The sequence below is a fragment of the Bubalus bubalis genome, chromosome 12 (genome assembly GCF_019923935.1).
Source record: "Bubalus bubalis isolate 160015118507 breed Murrah chromosome 12, NDDB_SH_1, whole genome shotgun sequence".
NCBI lineage: Eukaryota > Metazoa > Chordata > Mammalia > Artiodactyla > Bovidae > Bubalus > Bubalus bubalis.
The window spans coordinates 104,860,208-104,875,035 of record NC_059168.1 but is presented as its reverse complement, the minus strand read 5'-3'; positions in this window follow the sequence as shown (position 1 = coordinate 104,875,035).

Below are 14,828 nucleotides of genomic sequence, written 5' to 3'. Positions count from 1 at the left end.
GCTGAGATGATTAATGAACAGCAGAGGAGCGCTTTGAAGATGAAAAATACCCTCACCATCCTGGGGATTAATCATCGTATAATGAGTGTTCCGTGACTGCGCGGCAACTTAATTACCTGGAGTTGACAAAATGGTTTTCCTCCCGCTCCTCTCCGGGGGGACGGCTCCCACGGCGGGGCCCGCAGTACGGACGCTCAGCAGAGAATCAAAGAGCTCTCTGAAGCCGCACAGAGGCTCCAGGAGGCTTCTCAGACGACGCGGCCTCGAAGGTGTGGGCGACAGGCAGGAATGGCTCCTCATGTGTGATGGAAATGGGCTTGAACTGGCGTCGCCCTGAGCTGGCTGAGTGTCTTGCCCCTCAGAGCGCCTGTCCCAGATTGGGGGGCGGGCTGTCAGCGTGGGCCTCCGGCTGGAGGTTGGAGGCCAGACCCTCATCACGGGAGAGGCTTGGGGGCAGGACACTGGCCCTGGTCACCCCACCTGAGGCCATAACCACTGGGCACTCGCTGTCTCCTATCTGGGGCTTTTTGTGGGGAGAGGCAAGAGGAGCCTTTTAAACAGTGAAGTGTTGCTCATCGGTGAGCAGACTCACCACGAGACCTGTGGATAGGAAGGGTCCATGCTGAGTGGACATCCTTAACCCCTGCTGACACTTCCAGGGAACCCCGCCAAAGTGTCCTGCCCTCTGCTGCTGCTGCCGCCGCCAAGTCGCTTCAGTCGTGTCCGACTCTGTGTGACCCCATAGACGGCAGCCCACCAGGCTTCCCCGTCCCTGGGATTCTCCAGGCAAGAACACTGGAGTGGGTTGCCATTTCCTCCTCCAATGCATGAATGTGAAAAGTGAAAGTGAAGTCACTCAGTCGTGCCCGACTCTTCGCGACCTCATGGACTGCAGCCGACCAGGCTCCTCCGCCCATGGGATTTTCCAGGCAAGAGCACTGGAGTGGGCTGCCATTGCCTTCTCCAGTCCTGCCCTCTAACTTATTGCAAAGGGGCATTTGAACTCATCAGATCAGATGGGACTTGAGAACGTGAGACCCAGGGAGGCAAGAGACCCCTCAAGGGCAGAGCACCCAACCTGGCCAACGCAGGGTCCGGGGGCCCCGCGGAAACCCCATTTCTGGTGGAGACGGGCAAACACCCTCCGCTGACAGGGCCTCAGTTTTGCTGCCTGGAAAGTGGGGCTGAGAGGTGAGCAGTGCCCTCTGCAGGGGGCTTCCAAGACGTCCCTACTGCCTCCTCCTCTGCCCGTGACAAAGCCCAGCACCCAGCCCCACCCTCTCGGAGCAGGACAAGGCCCCGCACCCTGGGACGCTGCTAGGACCTCCCTGAGTCCATGCACACAGACTTCTGATGGCTGGAGGAGCCCAAGGTCTGGATCTGCAGCTGGGAAGCAGGACTGGGGGAGGCTGGGCTGACCAGGATGAAGACCTCCGCTCGTCCCCGTCTGGTTCCAAATCTGACCGTATCCATCACTGTCAGCTCCAGGGGAGTGCAGGGTGCCCCCCACCCCCAGACAGCAGCCCGCCCAAGCGAAGTGCGGGAGCACAGAGAGACCACTCCCACCCTAAACCTGCTATCTTCAGAGGAGGGCCCGACGGTTCTCCAGAACCCCGGTGTGCCCTGCGGAGTGCTCTCCTCCAGCCCGAGGGCTTGGGTGTGCTCAGTCGCTCAGTCGTGTCCACTCTGTGACCCCATGGACTGTAGCCCGCCAGGCTCCTCTGTCCATGGGACTCTCCAGGTGAGAATCCTGGAGTGGGCTGCCAGGGACTGAATCCATGTCTGTCACGTCTCCTGCATTGGCAGACGGGTTCTTTACCTCCAGCACCACCTGGAAGCCCGAGGGGCTGGGGAGGCAGAGATGTAGTCAGTCACCCCCCCAGGTCAACCGTCTAGTTTGGCTGATGCATGTTCAAAAGGAACGGGGAGGCAAAAACTCTCAGGAAGCTTCGCTGATCAGTCTTTACAAGACCATGTAAATTATTTTAATCAGGTAATTTTGGGGGTCCTTCCAGCTGAGCTAAACCAGAGAGACTTGAATAGAGGAAGCAGAACTAACTTGAAATCTGAGGCTAACGGGGGAGGGCCCCTGAAGGATGCTAATGATAGCCGGGCATCAGGGGACAGCAGCTGTGTCCTGGAAAAGGCAAGACTGTCTCCTCGTCCTCCTCGCAAAGCCATGGTTCACTGCTGGCCAGCATCTGTGCTCTCCACCTCAGCTCGCTCTGTGACATCCACCAGGTTGCCTCCGGCTCCCCCAAATGTCACCTGCAGAATAAAGCCCCCAGCCCCCAGGTTACAGAGAGGAAGAACAGCTGTAGACTCACTGGAGCCCTCCCAGCGCAGGATGACTGTCACCTACAACTGATGTCATTGTGGGTTTTCTTTACATAAGTCCGGTTCAGTTCAGTCACTCAGTCATGTCCAACTCTTTGCGACCCCAGGGACTGCAGCATGCCAGGCCTCCCTGTCCATCACCAACTCCTGGAGCTTGCTCAAACTTATGTCCATCGAGTCGGCAAAGCCATCCAACCATCTCATCATCTATCATCCCCTTCTCCTCCTGCCCTCAATCTTTCCCAGCATCAGGTTCTTTTCCAATGAACCACTTCTTCCCATCAGGTGGCCAAAGTACTGGAGTTTCAGCTTCAGCATCAGTCCTTCCAATGAATATTCAGGGCTTATTTCCTTTAGGATGGACTGGTTGGATCTCCTCGCGGTCCAAGGGACTCTCAAGAGTCTTCTCCAACACCACAGTCCAAAAGCATCAATTCTTTGGCTTTCAGATTTCTCTAAGTCCAACTCTCACATCCATACATGACTACTAGAAAACCATAGCTTTGATTAGCTCTCCTTCTTTATGTTAAACAAGGTTGAAATTTGCCCGTGGCTGGTGCTGCGTGCTGCGGGCCATGCATTCAGTGCTGCATCAGCTGCGTGACCAGGTGACCTGAGGCCCCAGGCCACTCCTGTCATTAGCGAGCTCACAGGGTCCAGGGTGGCCCTCACGTCCTCTCATGCTGTCTGTGCAGGTAAAGGAGTAACCGGGGGGCTTCTCAGGCCTTGGTCCTCTTGCTTGAAGGAAACTTAAAATATCTAGATGTCTGGGTTGCCCTGCAACTCAGGACTCCCTCCATCGGGGTTGTTATTAATATGACAACGTCGCTGATTTTTCTTTAGAGGGGCTTGTAGTAGGAAGTGGGGAGGCTGCTGTGTCTGATACCCAAGGCTGACTGACCCCAAGTGTTTCCTGAGCAGCTCCAGGTTGGCAACTCTTGAAAAAGGAGCCTGCCTCCCTGGGAGGCTGGGGATCACTGGAGGTCCCCAGACAGTGGTTTTGGCTTAACCAAGAGGTGCCCCAGGGCCTGACAAGCTGCCAAAGAAAAAATCACAAGATGTACCCTGACCTGGTTTCAGTTCTTATTTGTCATCCCTTTTGAAACAATTTGTGGGGAAATTGCCCAAATGGAATGCTTACGAAACAGGTTATGACTCGCTCACGGAACTTGCTAATTGAGTTTGGAAATTTTGGGGTGGATTCCTGAGCTTGGAGTGACCTGCCCTCTGGCTTGCCCAGGACCAAAGGGTTTCTGGGACATGGAAGTTTCACTGCTGAAGTGAGGACAGTCCTAGGCAGATGCAACCAGTTGGTGAAGGCCCCCTATGGTGGCCGTCTGTGCCCAGAAGCTCCATCATGCTGATTGGCCAGTGGCCAGCCAATCAGAGGCTTCCCTGGGATTTTTCACTTGCAGCTGCTGGGTCATGCTGTCTCTTGCCTCCAGCTCACAGGCCAGGATAATGGTGACTTATCTGCAACTGAGCCCACGTTCTCTCTGTCGCTGGGGAAGGAAAGAGCCCAGGCAGAGACCCACATGGGTGCATGTGTGCTCCTGGGAGTCTGAAAGTCCACCCACCTGCCCTCAGCCACCTCTTGTCACTGAGAGGGCCAGGATAAGGGGTGCTGGGAGGGTAGAAGGAAGCGTGGTGTGTCCAGGCCTGAGGCCGGGCCCCGTGTTCCACTTCACTGGGCAGAGAACTTGCTACCTGAGGTGACTGCTCGGGAAGAAGGAGCTGAGAAGAAGGTATTTACATACAATAAATGTTGAATTGCTCCCAGTGCTTCTCCGTGGCACTGTGTGTCTGGGATTAATTTTATCCATTCTACCCACATCTCGATACCCTTCAGCAAGGTTAATCCTGTCCTAATGCAGGTTTAAAAATTAAATCCACTGCAATGAACAAATGTCGTGGGCAGCCTCAGCCTATTCTTTTATGCAGAGTAAATATGTTTGCACAACGGCTCTGGGAACAGAGCTCCAGAGCGGGTAATGTGTGCGCTCAACACGGCTTCATCTCTCTGCTCGTTTCATGCATTATATATGACGGTCCCCATCCAGCTCGCCAGCCTTCAAGTCAAGAGCAAAGCAGATTGTGTTTTGGTCCCCGGAAACAAGGAGCCAGGCAAGGATTTAGGATTTTAAGAATTAGTTTAACTTGGATGAGAACTGACTCCTTGGTTTTTTTGGTCTGTTCACAAGCTTTAAAAATGCATGCAAGAAGTAAGCAACAGCCACAAACAAAACAAAATAACTCCTGCTTCTAGGCTGGTTTTCTCTGGGTTTCCAGAAAGTGACAACGACCTCCATCCCTTGAAAATCGGGAGGAGGACGCTGTGAGGTCTGCTTTCCCCACAGCGTCCTCGGGCCTGCAGACTTGATTAAGATATTAAGCAGCACACGGGTGAGCCGGGTCTCCCGGGGAGCTGCCTCTGCTGGTGTCCTCAGCCTGGTGCAAGCGCCTCCAATCCAGGGGTGCCGAAGGCTCTATGGGAATGATCTGCCTCCTGAGATATAAATTCCAATTTACTCTGACACAAACGATTACCCTGCGAACACTGGTCATCCGTCTTCAGGTACCCGGGGGATGTTCTGGCTAGTGTTATTATCTCCTGGAAATTAAAATGGCCCGAGGGTGAGGATTACTTCCTGCCAGAGCCAGGGTGTCCTGCCTCCCCTGCCCCAACCTCTGGGCCTGGGAGTGGGTGGCAGAGGTCCTGGGTCACTGGAGGAGGAGCTGTGTAGAAAGCCTGGTCGGGGGGAGGGGGTTGGAAGAAGAGGCCCCTGTGTGGAACAGAAGGCCAGGGCCTCTCCCCTGATGGCCCCACTGGGCAGAAGGGTCCCCCTTTGGGGAGAGGTCTCTAAGGTCGGCTCCCCTCATCTAGGACTCCCCATCCAGGTCTGCAGGGTCAGCCTCCCACTCTAAGGACCCATGTGCCAGCATCCCTGGTCCACCCCCACCTCCCCCACAGAACTCTCTCCTTCTGTAACAGCTTTATTGAGAGCTAAATCACATGCACAAATGTGCCCTTTCTAACTGCACATTCGAAGCTTCCTGTGTGTCTGCAGGGCTGTGAACCTTCAGTGCATTTTGGCTTTAGAGGGCAGTGGATATTCTATATTCGAGAACATTCTAGAACATTTTTTTCAAAGAAAGCTCATATCCCTTTGTTTCGCCCCCAGCACCCCCCCCTGCCCCGGCCACCCCTGGCCTGTCTGCATGGTCTCTCCTCTCCTGGACATTTCACATCAGTGCAGTCGGGCAGCATGTGGATTCGTGACCAGCTCCTCCACCAGTGCCGTCCGAAGGCTCAGTCAGCGCCTCGTCGGTGCTTCTGCTCTGATAACATCCTGTTGTACGGACAGCCGTGTGCACGTGCGTGCTAAGTCGCTTCAGTCGTGTCCGGCTCTGTGTGACCCCATGACCTGTAGCCCACCAGGCTCCCAGACCACGGTTTACTTCCTTATGCATCAACCAATGGGCGTTGGGCTGTGTCCACCTTCTGACCACTGTGAGCAGGGCTGCTGTGTACAGGAGGGTCCTGTTCTCATACAGATGTCCGTCATAACCTCCCTGGGGATGCACTGGGGAGTGGAATGGCGGGTGTTGAGGCGGCCCTGAGTCCCGGGAGCTTTCCCAGAGGCTGTCCTGCTTTCTGTCCTGGCCTCCTGAGCAACCCTGTTCCAAGTTGCTTTACACCCCTGTGGAGACACACCCTTGAGGGCTGGTCCCAATTCCTGCAGAATTTAAGATCTTTCACTGCCCTGCCCCCAGCCCGCCCTGAGCAGAGTCCAGACACAAGAGCTGGGGGACTCTTGCCTGCGCCCTGAGGTTCAAGCTGTGAAGGTACAAGTGGGAGCAGGGCCGGGTTCTGCCAGGGTCCAGGGACACTGGCTTCAGGCTGCAGCTGGCCGGGGGTAGGGTCAGGGGGCGGGTTCCGGCTTCAGCAGAGAAGGGTCAGAAAACATGTCCAGTCCAAACGCCCCTGAAAAACAGGGAAACTGAGGCTCCGAGAGAGTGGGGTGCCCCTGAGGCTGCAGACCAGCCTGAAGCCGCAGAGGGAACTGCTCCCTCCCATCCTTTCCCAGCCCCGGCTGCCTTGGGCACGCCTACGGAGGACTGGAGTGGGCGGGCTCATCTAGCAGAGGGCAACCAACCATCTTCTGGATTTGTTTGCCATCGGGGTCTTACCTTTCATACTGGTAGGTCTCCACCCTTGCCGCCCCAGGAAGAGAAAGGAGGTGATGGCCACTGAGGCTGGGTGATGGCAAGGCAGAGTTTATCTCTCTACTACCTGGAGTCTTTGAGCACGTGTTGTATTTCCCGAGCCAGAGCTGAGCTCCCGTAGGGCAGGAGCCCCCACATGTGTCCTGGCACACGGGGCTGACAGAGCATGTGCCCTGGTGCCCAGCAGGGCCCACAGGACTCTGTGGGGGAGAGGAGAGACTGGCTTTTTTTTGCATCCATGCATGTGTCTGTGCGTGTGTGTGAAATGGGTACATACGTGTGTGATGCATGTGCATTGGTGCATATGTGCATATGCATGCATGTGTGTGCATGGGTATATACGAGCAGCTGTGTGTGCATGCCTGCTTGTGTGTATGGAAGTGTGTGTGTGTGTGTGTGAGAGAGAGAGAGAGAGACAGAGAGAGAATGAGTTCTCATTCTAGAATAAAAGGGAACTGGTTTTTCTCAGCTCCATTTTTAGTGAATCATCATAGTTCTTCCTCATCAGATCATCTCTCTAGAAAAAAGCCAATACATTCAGCAGGTGTATCGGGTATGTCTATTGCACATATTGAACGGACATACTGAACTGACACAAGTAACATCTATTTTCACCAGTAATGATCAATTAGAAAATATGCTTTTTTCCAAAGGTGTCATCCATGGGGCAGGAACAGGAACCATATGGAATCTAGGAATTAACCCGAATGGGAGACTCTCATATGACCTGAATATATAGAAAGACTCCAGGCCCCTCTGATGGGAACAGCTAATGTTATAAAGATGCCAGCTCTCTTCAAATTAACCCATAAATCCAATGCGATCCCAATCAAAAAGTTTCTTGCAGAACTCAGATGTGATCTAGGATTTATGTGGAGGGTGTTCATTGGAAGGACTGATGCTGAGGCTGAAACTCCAATACTTTGGCCACCTCATGCGAAGAGTTGACTCATTGGAAAAGACTCTGATGCTGGGAGGGATTGGGGGCAGGAGGAGAAGGGGACGACAGAGGATGAGATGGCTGGATGGCATCACCGACTCGATGCACGTGAGTTTGGGTGAACTCCAGGAGTTGGTGACAGACAGGGAGGGCTGGCGTGCTGCGATTCATGGGGTCCCAAAAAGTCAGACATGACTGAGCGACTGAACTGATTAAGGTCCACAAAGAGCTTCACCAGCTTTATAAAAGAAGTGTGACTAGGGTGTGGACTGTCCTGCGAGATATAAGACATCCTGCACAAAGAAAGAAATGACTCCCATGTGGTCTTGACACTGAGTGGTGGACTGGATTCCAAAGTTTGGGGGCAGAGACCACCAACTGCCTGTGGGATCTTCATTCATTACAAGGTGGTCCCACAAATCCAGTGGGAAAGGACAGAGCTCCAGACAGTTCCAGAAACTTGCCCATCCGATGGAGCATAACAATGAATCCCCGTGCGTGTGTGTGTGGGGAGGGGGGGAGGGTTACCTAGAAACTAGGAGGACCACAGGGAGTGAAGAGCCAGATGGGAGAAGAACAAGAATAAAGTTAGAAAATGAAATGCAGGGGATTATCTTTGGGACGTCGGGGGAGGGAGAGACTTCATAAATAAAACTTTAAAAGCAAAAATGGTAAGTGCAGAAGACTCCAAGGGCAAAGCTAGCGGGGAGCCAGTGGGAAGGGAGCAGATGCCTGTACCGTCTGAAACCCGTGACTCATGTCTGGAAAGCACGACGAGAAGGAGCGACCTCAGGGCGACGGAGAGCGGGTCACGCAAGAGGAGACCTGGTGCTACCGCGTGGGCAGGCTGCTGAGGACCCAGGCGCCATCAGAAAGATGAGAAGCGCAGAGCAGGGGCCCCGCGGGGGCACGTCCATTCTGAAGGACAGTCCCTTCAGGTAGCCGAATCCAGGCTCCGCAGGCCGCAGGGCCTGGAAACCCACTTGGTGTGAACACCAGGCCCTGGGAGACTGCAGGGCGACATGGGTGGCAGCAGAGGGTGGGCTTTGAGGTCACCCGGGAGACCGCCTAGGAAACACGGACAGGTCCAAAGCGATGCAGATGTGGCAGCTGAAAGCAGCAGGCTGAATGTCGATGAACACACCGAGACTCACGTCCCTGAAAGTCTCGGGCTCACATGCATGCACACACACGCGCGAGGCCCACATGGACGAGTGGAGAAAGCAGAATTCAGAATGAGCTCCAGTAAGTGCCACTTACCTATGTGAAAAGACAGGCACACACGAGCACACTTTCTGGGAACATTGTTCAAGTCAGAAGATGTCTCTGCTGATAGCTGAGGACGAGGAGGAGAGGGAGGGGGCCTGGGACAGGCCCGACGCTGGGGGCTGGCCTAGAAATCAGGTCATTGTTGGGGTTTGTGACAGTGAAGAGGCGGGGATTCCATGACGGGGCCGGTGTGACTCTCCTGAGCCGCAGGGGACGTTCGGTAGGACGTCTGCTGACATTTCTAGTTGTCATGACTTGGGGCGGGGATGCCCTGGCGTCTAGCAGGCACTGGATGGCTCCTTTGGCAACAGCGGTCTGGGCCAAAATGTCAATAACACCAGAGCTGAGCGAGCCTGCCGTGGGGGACTTGTTTATGGCGGGAGAAGGGACGTTTCAGGCCGGGGAGGGGTGGGGAAGAGAAAGCTTCCTTCTGGCAGTTGACAGCCTGGCACACTGCCACCCCCTGCCCCCCACCCCGGCTTTTCAAGGATGTTCCAGGAGGGGCCCTGGTGGGGAGGGCTCCCCTTTGGGGACCCCAGGCACTTCCACCTCACTGGGCCCCTTCCTCCACAGAAAATTATTAAAAATTGTATTTTACAACGATGGAGGTTCAAAGTTGAATATAACCTTGGCCATATTTATCTACTTTCTTCCTCTGATTTTAAAAGACATCAGGAACATTTTCGTGGACCCCCTAGCATCTGTCATGGGCTTCCCTGGTGGCTTAGTGGTAAAAGAATCCTCCTGCAATGCAGGAGCCTTGAAAGATGCAGGTTCGATCCCTGGGTGGGGAAGATCCCCTGGAGGAGGGCACGGCAACCCACTCCAGCATTCTTGCCTGGAGAATCCCGTGGACAGAGGAGCCTGGTGGGCTACAGTCCATGGGGTCATAACGAGCTGGACACGACTGAGCAACTGAGCACGCACGCACAGAAGTTTCCAGGGACCATAGGCACTCTTGGAGCAGTGGGGGCCGCACGCCTGCGGAGCCCTGCCCCCCGAGGGGGCTGCCTTCCGGTGCCAGGTCTGGTCAGTGTGCACAGCAGACAGGGGTCCCCAGGACACGGCTCCCAGCACGCTCGACGGGGCGGCCAGGACCCAGCCCAGCTGCTGAGAGGCAGGGGCAGGGAGGGAGGCTGGGGTGGGGAGGAGGTTACAACACCACCAGCCAGAGGGGTGTGAAACACCCACCGGAAACAGAGGCTTGGCACAGGCTGCGTGGCTGGGAGGGTGCTTGGGGGGCAGGTGGCCAGGCCTGGAGGGTGGCCCAGGAAGCCGGCAGAGAGGCTGCCGGGAGGAGGTCAGGGCCGGGGGAAGGGTAGGCGCTGACCTCCCCATGGTTACTGACCCCATGGTTCCAACTTACTATCCTCACTCCACAGGGTCCTCAAATCCACCCTGTTATCCCAAGTTTGGTGACAGAGAAGACTCAGAGAGGTCAAGCGACGGGCTCAAGGTGGCACTGCCTGGGTCAGGAGGACCCGGGCCTGGGGGTGCAGCCTGGGGCTCCTTCACGGCGAGCCCCACGTGCTCCTTCTCCCCATAGAAAGCCAGGACAGCTAGCGAGGGCCCCTTCCCTGGGCTCCAGGCTGGACTGGACTTGGCAGGCAGCCTCCTCCCCACTGAGCGGCTCCAGATGTAGACGGTCTTCATAGCCAAACGAAGGTGCCTCTGGGGGATATGGGGGGACCCCACCAGGTCCAGCTGGCACACAGCCCCTTTCCTGAGGCCCTCCAAACGCGAGTCCTTGCAGGAGCAGGAAGGAAGGGAACCGGCGGAGGGACAGGGGACGTCCTACCCTGGAGGCCCCTCCCTACTCCTGGGAGGAGGAGGCCGGGACTGGGGTCCTGGAGCAGCCAGCTCTCTGCGGGTTGGGGAGGGTCTGCACCTGTGCTCCCAAGGGCCCTGATGTTCCTGGGGTTGTTGTTCTGATGCTCAGTTGTGTCCAACTCTCTACAACCCCATGGACTATACTATCCGCTCCCTGTCCTTCACTATCTCCTGGAGTTGGCTCATCCATTGAGTCAATGATGCCATCCAACCATCTCATCCTCTGTGGTTCCCTTCTCCTGCTGCCCTCAGTCTTCCCAGGATCATGGTCTTTTCCAATGAGTCAATTCTTCGCATCAAATGGCCAAAGTACTAGAGTTTCAACTTCAGCATCAGTCCTTCCAGTGAGTATTCTGGGTTGATTTCCTTTAGGATTGACTGATCTCCTTGCAGTCCAAGGGACTCTCAAGAGTCTTCTCCAGCACCACAGTTCAAAAGCATCAATTCTTTGGTGCTCAGCCTTCCTTATGGTCCAACTCTCACATCCATACATGACTACTGGAGAAACCATATCTTTGACTATACAGACCTTTGTTGGCAAAGTAATGTCTCTGCTTTTTAATACGCTGTCTACAGACTCCCCTAAGAAAGTTGAAGGCTGAAAATGCCATGTTACTCACTGAAGCATTTCCCCCAAAGACCCAGCAACAGAAATCAATAGTTTGAGCGGAATCCTGTCGATTAAAAAACCTCACTTTGCTGCGTCTACCAGTCCTAAGCAATGACTTGGTGCCCCCGCCCTAGGCCCCATTGGAAGACCCACCCTAATCCAGACTTCAAAATCTCAGTCAATCGGACCCACCCTTCCTGCTCAGAGCTCTGAAGCTCTGGCGGATGCTGTGGTCCTCACCCTGAGCCAGGACCTAGGTGGGGGGATTCGGAGCTTGAGCATCACTGGGCGGGCTCACATCTCTCCTGAATCCACAGTCACGTGCAAAGGCCCCAGGAGAGCCCTGATGCGCAGCCCCTGGGACTGGGGTGGAGGGAGATGTGCGGGAGCCCCGGCCCTGGACCAGCTCCCTCAGAGGCAGTGGAAGAGCACCTGTGTGCTGACAGCCAGCCTCCCGGGAGCCAGGCAGGACGCGGGGCCCTTGCGAATCCTGGTGTTTGCTGGGGACCACCGCGCTGCAGCAGGAAGTGATTCAGATCACGGACGGTGGCCACTGCAGGCTCCATTACATTGTATTTAAACGTCCTTTTTGAGGTGGAGGATAACACTTCCTTACCAGAGTGCAGAAACAAAGCGTGTCAGGAGAAGCTGGAGGACAGGGCCAGCCCCCGGAGGACCCCTCCTGAGGGGGCTGCCACCCTGGCTGGGGGCACCTGGCCATCCTCTCCACAGTCCGCTCAGCGCACCTCATCCCAACACGGCTCTGTGGAGTGGGCTGCTTTTGAACTTTACGTACAAATGCAATCAGACAAGGTCTCCTTTCTGCTGCCACTTGCCCTGAGATGCTGTGCTTATGCATTTCCATGGTGGTTTTGTAGGAAGCAGGGACTCATCTGTGTGACAGTCTGCAGGTTTCTCCGGTTTGAACACAAGTCAGGCGGGGATCTGTCCGGCTCCAGATGGACACTTGGTCGCTGTGGTTTGGAGCAGGACGCTGTCCTGCCTGTGTCCTCTGCCCGGGCACGCGCTGCGGTGGGGGCGAGGCCGATCTCCAGGTCGTGCGTCATCAAGCTGGTGCAGGCGTGCAGGCCTCCGATCACTAACCAAGTCAAGGGTCTCATCTTTTTTCTACCGGCCACTGAAATGTCTCTTTTGAGGGGTGTCTGTGTAGGTCACTTTCCCACTTTGCACAGGAGCATCGGTTTACAGCAAATCCTTTTTTCTTCTGGACACAGCGGTTTGTCACTGCTGCGTGCGGCCGATGGCTCCTCTCCACCCCCGGCAGTGTTTGTCTCTCTTGGGGGAGTCGTTTGAAAGCCCAGTATTCTTAATTTCAATGTCAGCTTTCAGACTCGTCCATTACTTAGAGCTTTTCATTCCTGCATGAGATATCGCCAAAGTTATCTGATGGCTTATGATGTGGCCCAAGACTACCATTCCGTCTTTCACATTTGGGTCTATGATTCTGCCAACATGGCTCTTTTTCTGCTGTATAGAAAGGGTCAAGTTTCATTTCTGGTTTTCCCATGTGAATACCCAGGAACTCACAGTGCTTATTGGAAGTTTATTCAAGGAGAAGAGGGCTGGGGGAGGGAGGGAGTGGGGGGCTGGGGTGAGCAGATGTGAGCTCTTAGATCCATGTGTGGGTGCTAAGGCAGTTCAGTCATGTCTGACCCTTTGTGACCCTACGGACTGTAGCCCGCCAGGCTCCTCTGTCCATGAGCTTCTCCAGGTAAGAATGCTGCAGTGGGTTGCCGTGCCCTCCTCCAGGGGATCTTCCCCATCCAGGGATCAAACCTGCATCTCTTACATCTCTTGCATTGGCAGGCAGGTTCTTTACCACCTGGGAAGCCCAAGTTATTAGACGTAGGATGGATAAGCAAGGTCCTCCTGTGCAGTGCAGAGAACTACATTCAATACCCTGAGATAAGCCTTAATGGAAAGAATATTAAAAAGAATATGTGTGTGTGTGTGTGTGTGTGTGTGTGTGTATAAAAGCAAGTCACTGCAGTGCAGCAGAAATTAACACAACATAGTAAATCAACTATTCTTCGTTTAAAAAAGTTGGCCCTTCCCCTGTTGGCTCTGTGGAGTTGACCCGTCATGCGTCGAGTTTCTGCGTACGCCTGAATTTGTTTCTAGATCCTTTATTCGGTTCTGATGGTTTGGTCTGGATCCTAGAGCTGGTACCACACTGTCTCAGTGACTTTATCTTCACGACAATTACTGGCATCAACTAGAGAAAGTCATCCTTCCTTGCTCCAGCTCAAGACATCCTAATTATTGGCCTTTAACCTTTAAGCAAATTTCAAATTCACCTTGCCAAGTTTCCCAATAAAAGGGGCCTTTAACTAATAATGCAGTGACTCTATGGATCAACTAGAGAGAAACTGGTCTTTTTATGACGTTGAGCATTAGAATCTGTGAACAGAGACTATTCTTCTAGTTGCTCTCTTTAAACCTCTCTCTTCCACCCCTGATGCTTCTGCACGGAGGACGGGCGTGTATTTGCCGGAAAATCCACTCATTTGAGTTTGGTGTCACTATTGCAAATGTTTAAAAGTTATTTTTGTAATTCACTGTTTAACTTTTAGGAACATAATTGAATTTTGCTAAGCTCATTCATGATAGGATAGGATACTGAAAGGGGAACTCCCCCGGGTCGGTAGGTGCCCAATATGCTACTGGAGATCAGTGGAAAAATAACTGCAGAAAGAATGAAGGGATGGAGCCAAAGCAAAAACAATACCCAGCTGTGGATGTGACTGGTGATAGAAGCAAGGTCCGATGCTGTGAAGAGCAATATTGCATAGGAACCTGGATTGTCAAGTCCATGAATCAAGGCAAATTGGAAGTGGTCAAACAGGAGGTGGCAAGAGTGAATGTCGACATTCTAGGAATCAGCGAACTGAAATGGACTGGAATGGGTGAATTTAACTCAGATGACCATTATATCTACTACTGCGGGCAGGATCCCTTGAAGAAATGGAGTGGCCATCATGGTCAACAAAAGAGTCTGAAATGCAGTACTTGGATGCAATCTCAGAAACGACAGAATGATCTCTGTTTGTTTCCAAGGCAAACCATTCAATATCACAGTAATCCAAGTCTATGCCCCAACCAGTAACGCTGAAGAAGCTAAAGTTGAATGGTTCTATGAAGACCTACAAGACCTTTTAGAACTAACACCCAAAAAAGATGTCCTTTTCATTATAGGGGACTGGAATGCAAAACTAGGAAGTCAAGAAGCACCCTGAGTAACAGGCAAATTTGGCCTTGGAATACGGAATGAAGCAGGGCAAAGACTAATAGAGTTTTGCCAAGAAAATGCACTGATCATAACAAACACCCTCTTCCAACAACACAAGAGAAGACGCTACACATGGACATCACCAGATGGTCAACACCAAAATCAGATTGATTATATTCTTTGCAGCCAAAGATGGAGAAGCTCTATACAGTCAGCAAAAACAAGACCAGGAGCTGACTGTGGCTCAGACCATGAACTCCTTATTGCGGAATTCAGACTGAAATTGAAGAAAGTAGGGAAAACCACTAGACCGTTCAGGTATGACCTAAATCAAATCCCTTATGATTGTACAGTGGAAGTGAGAA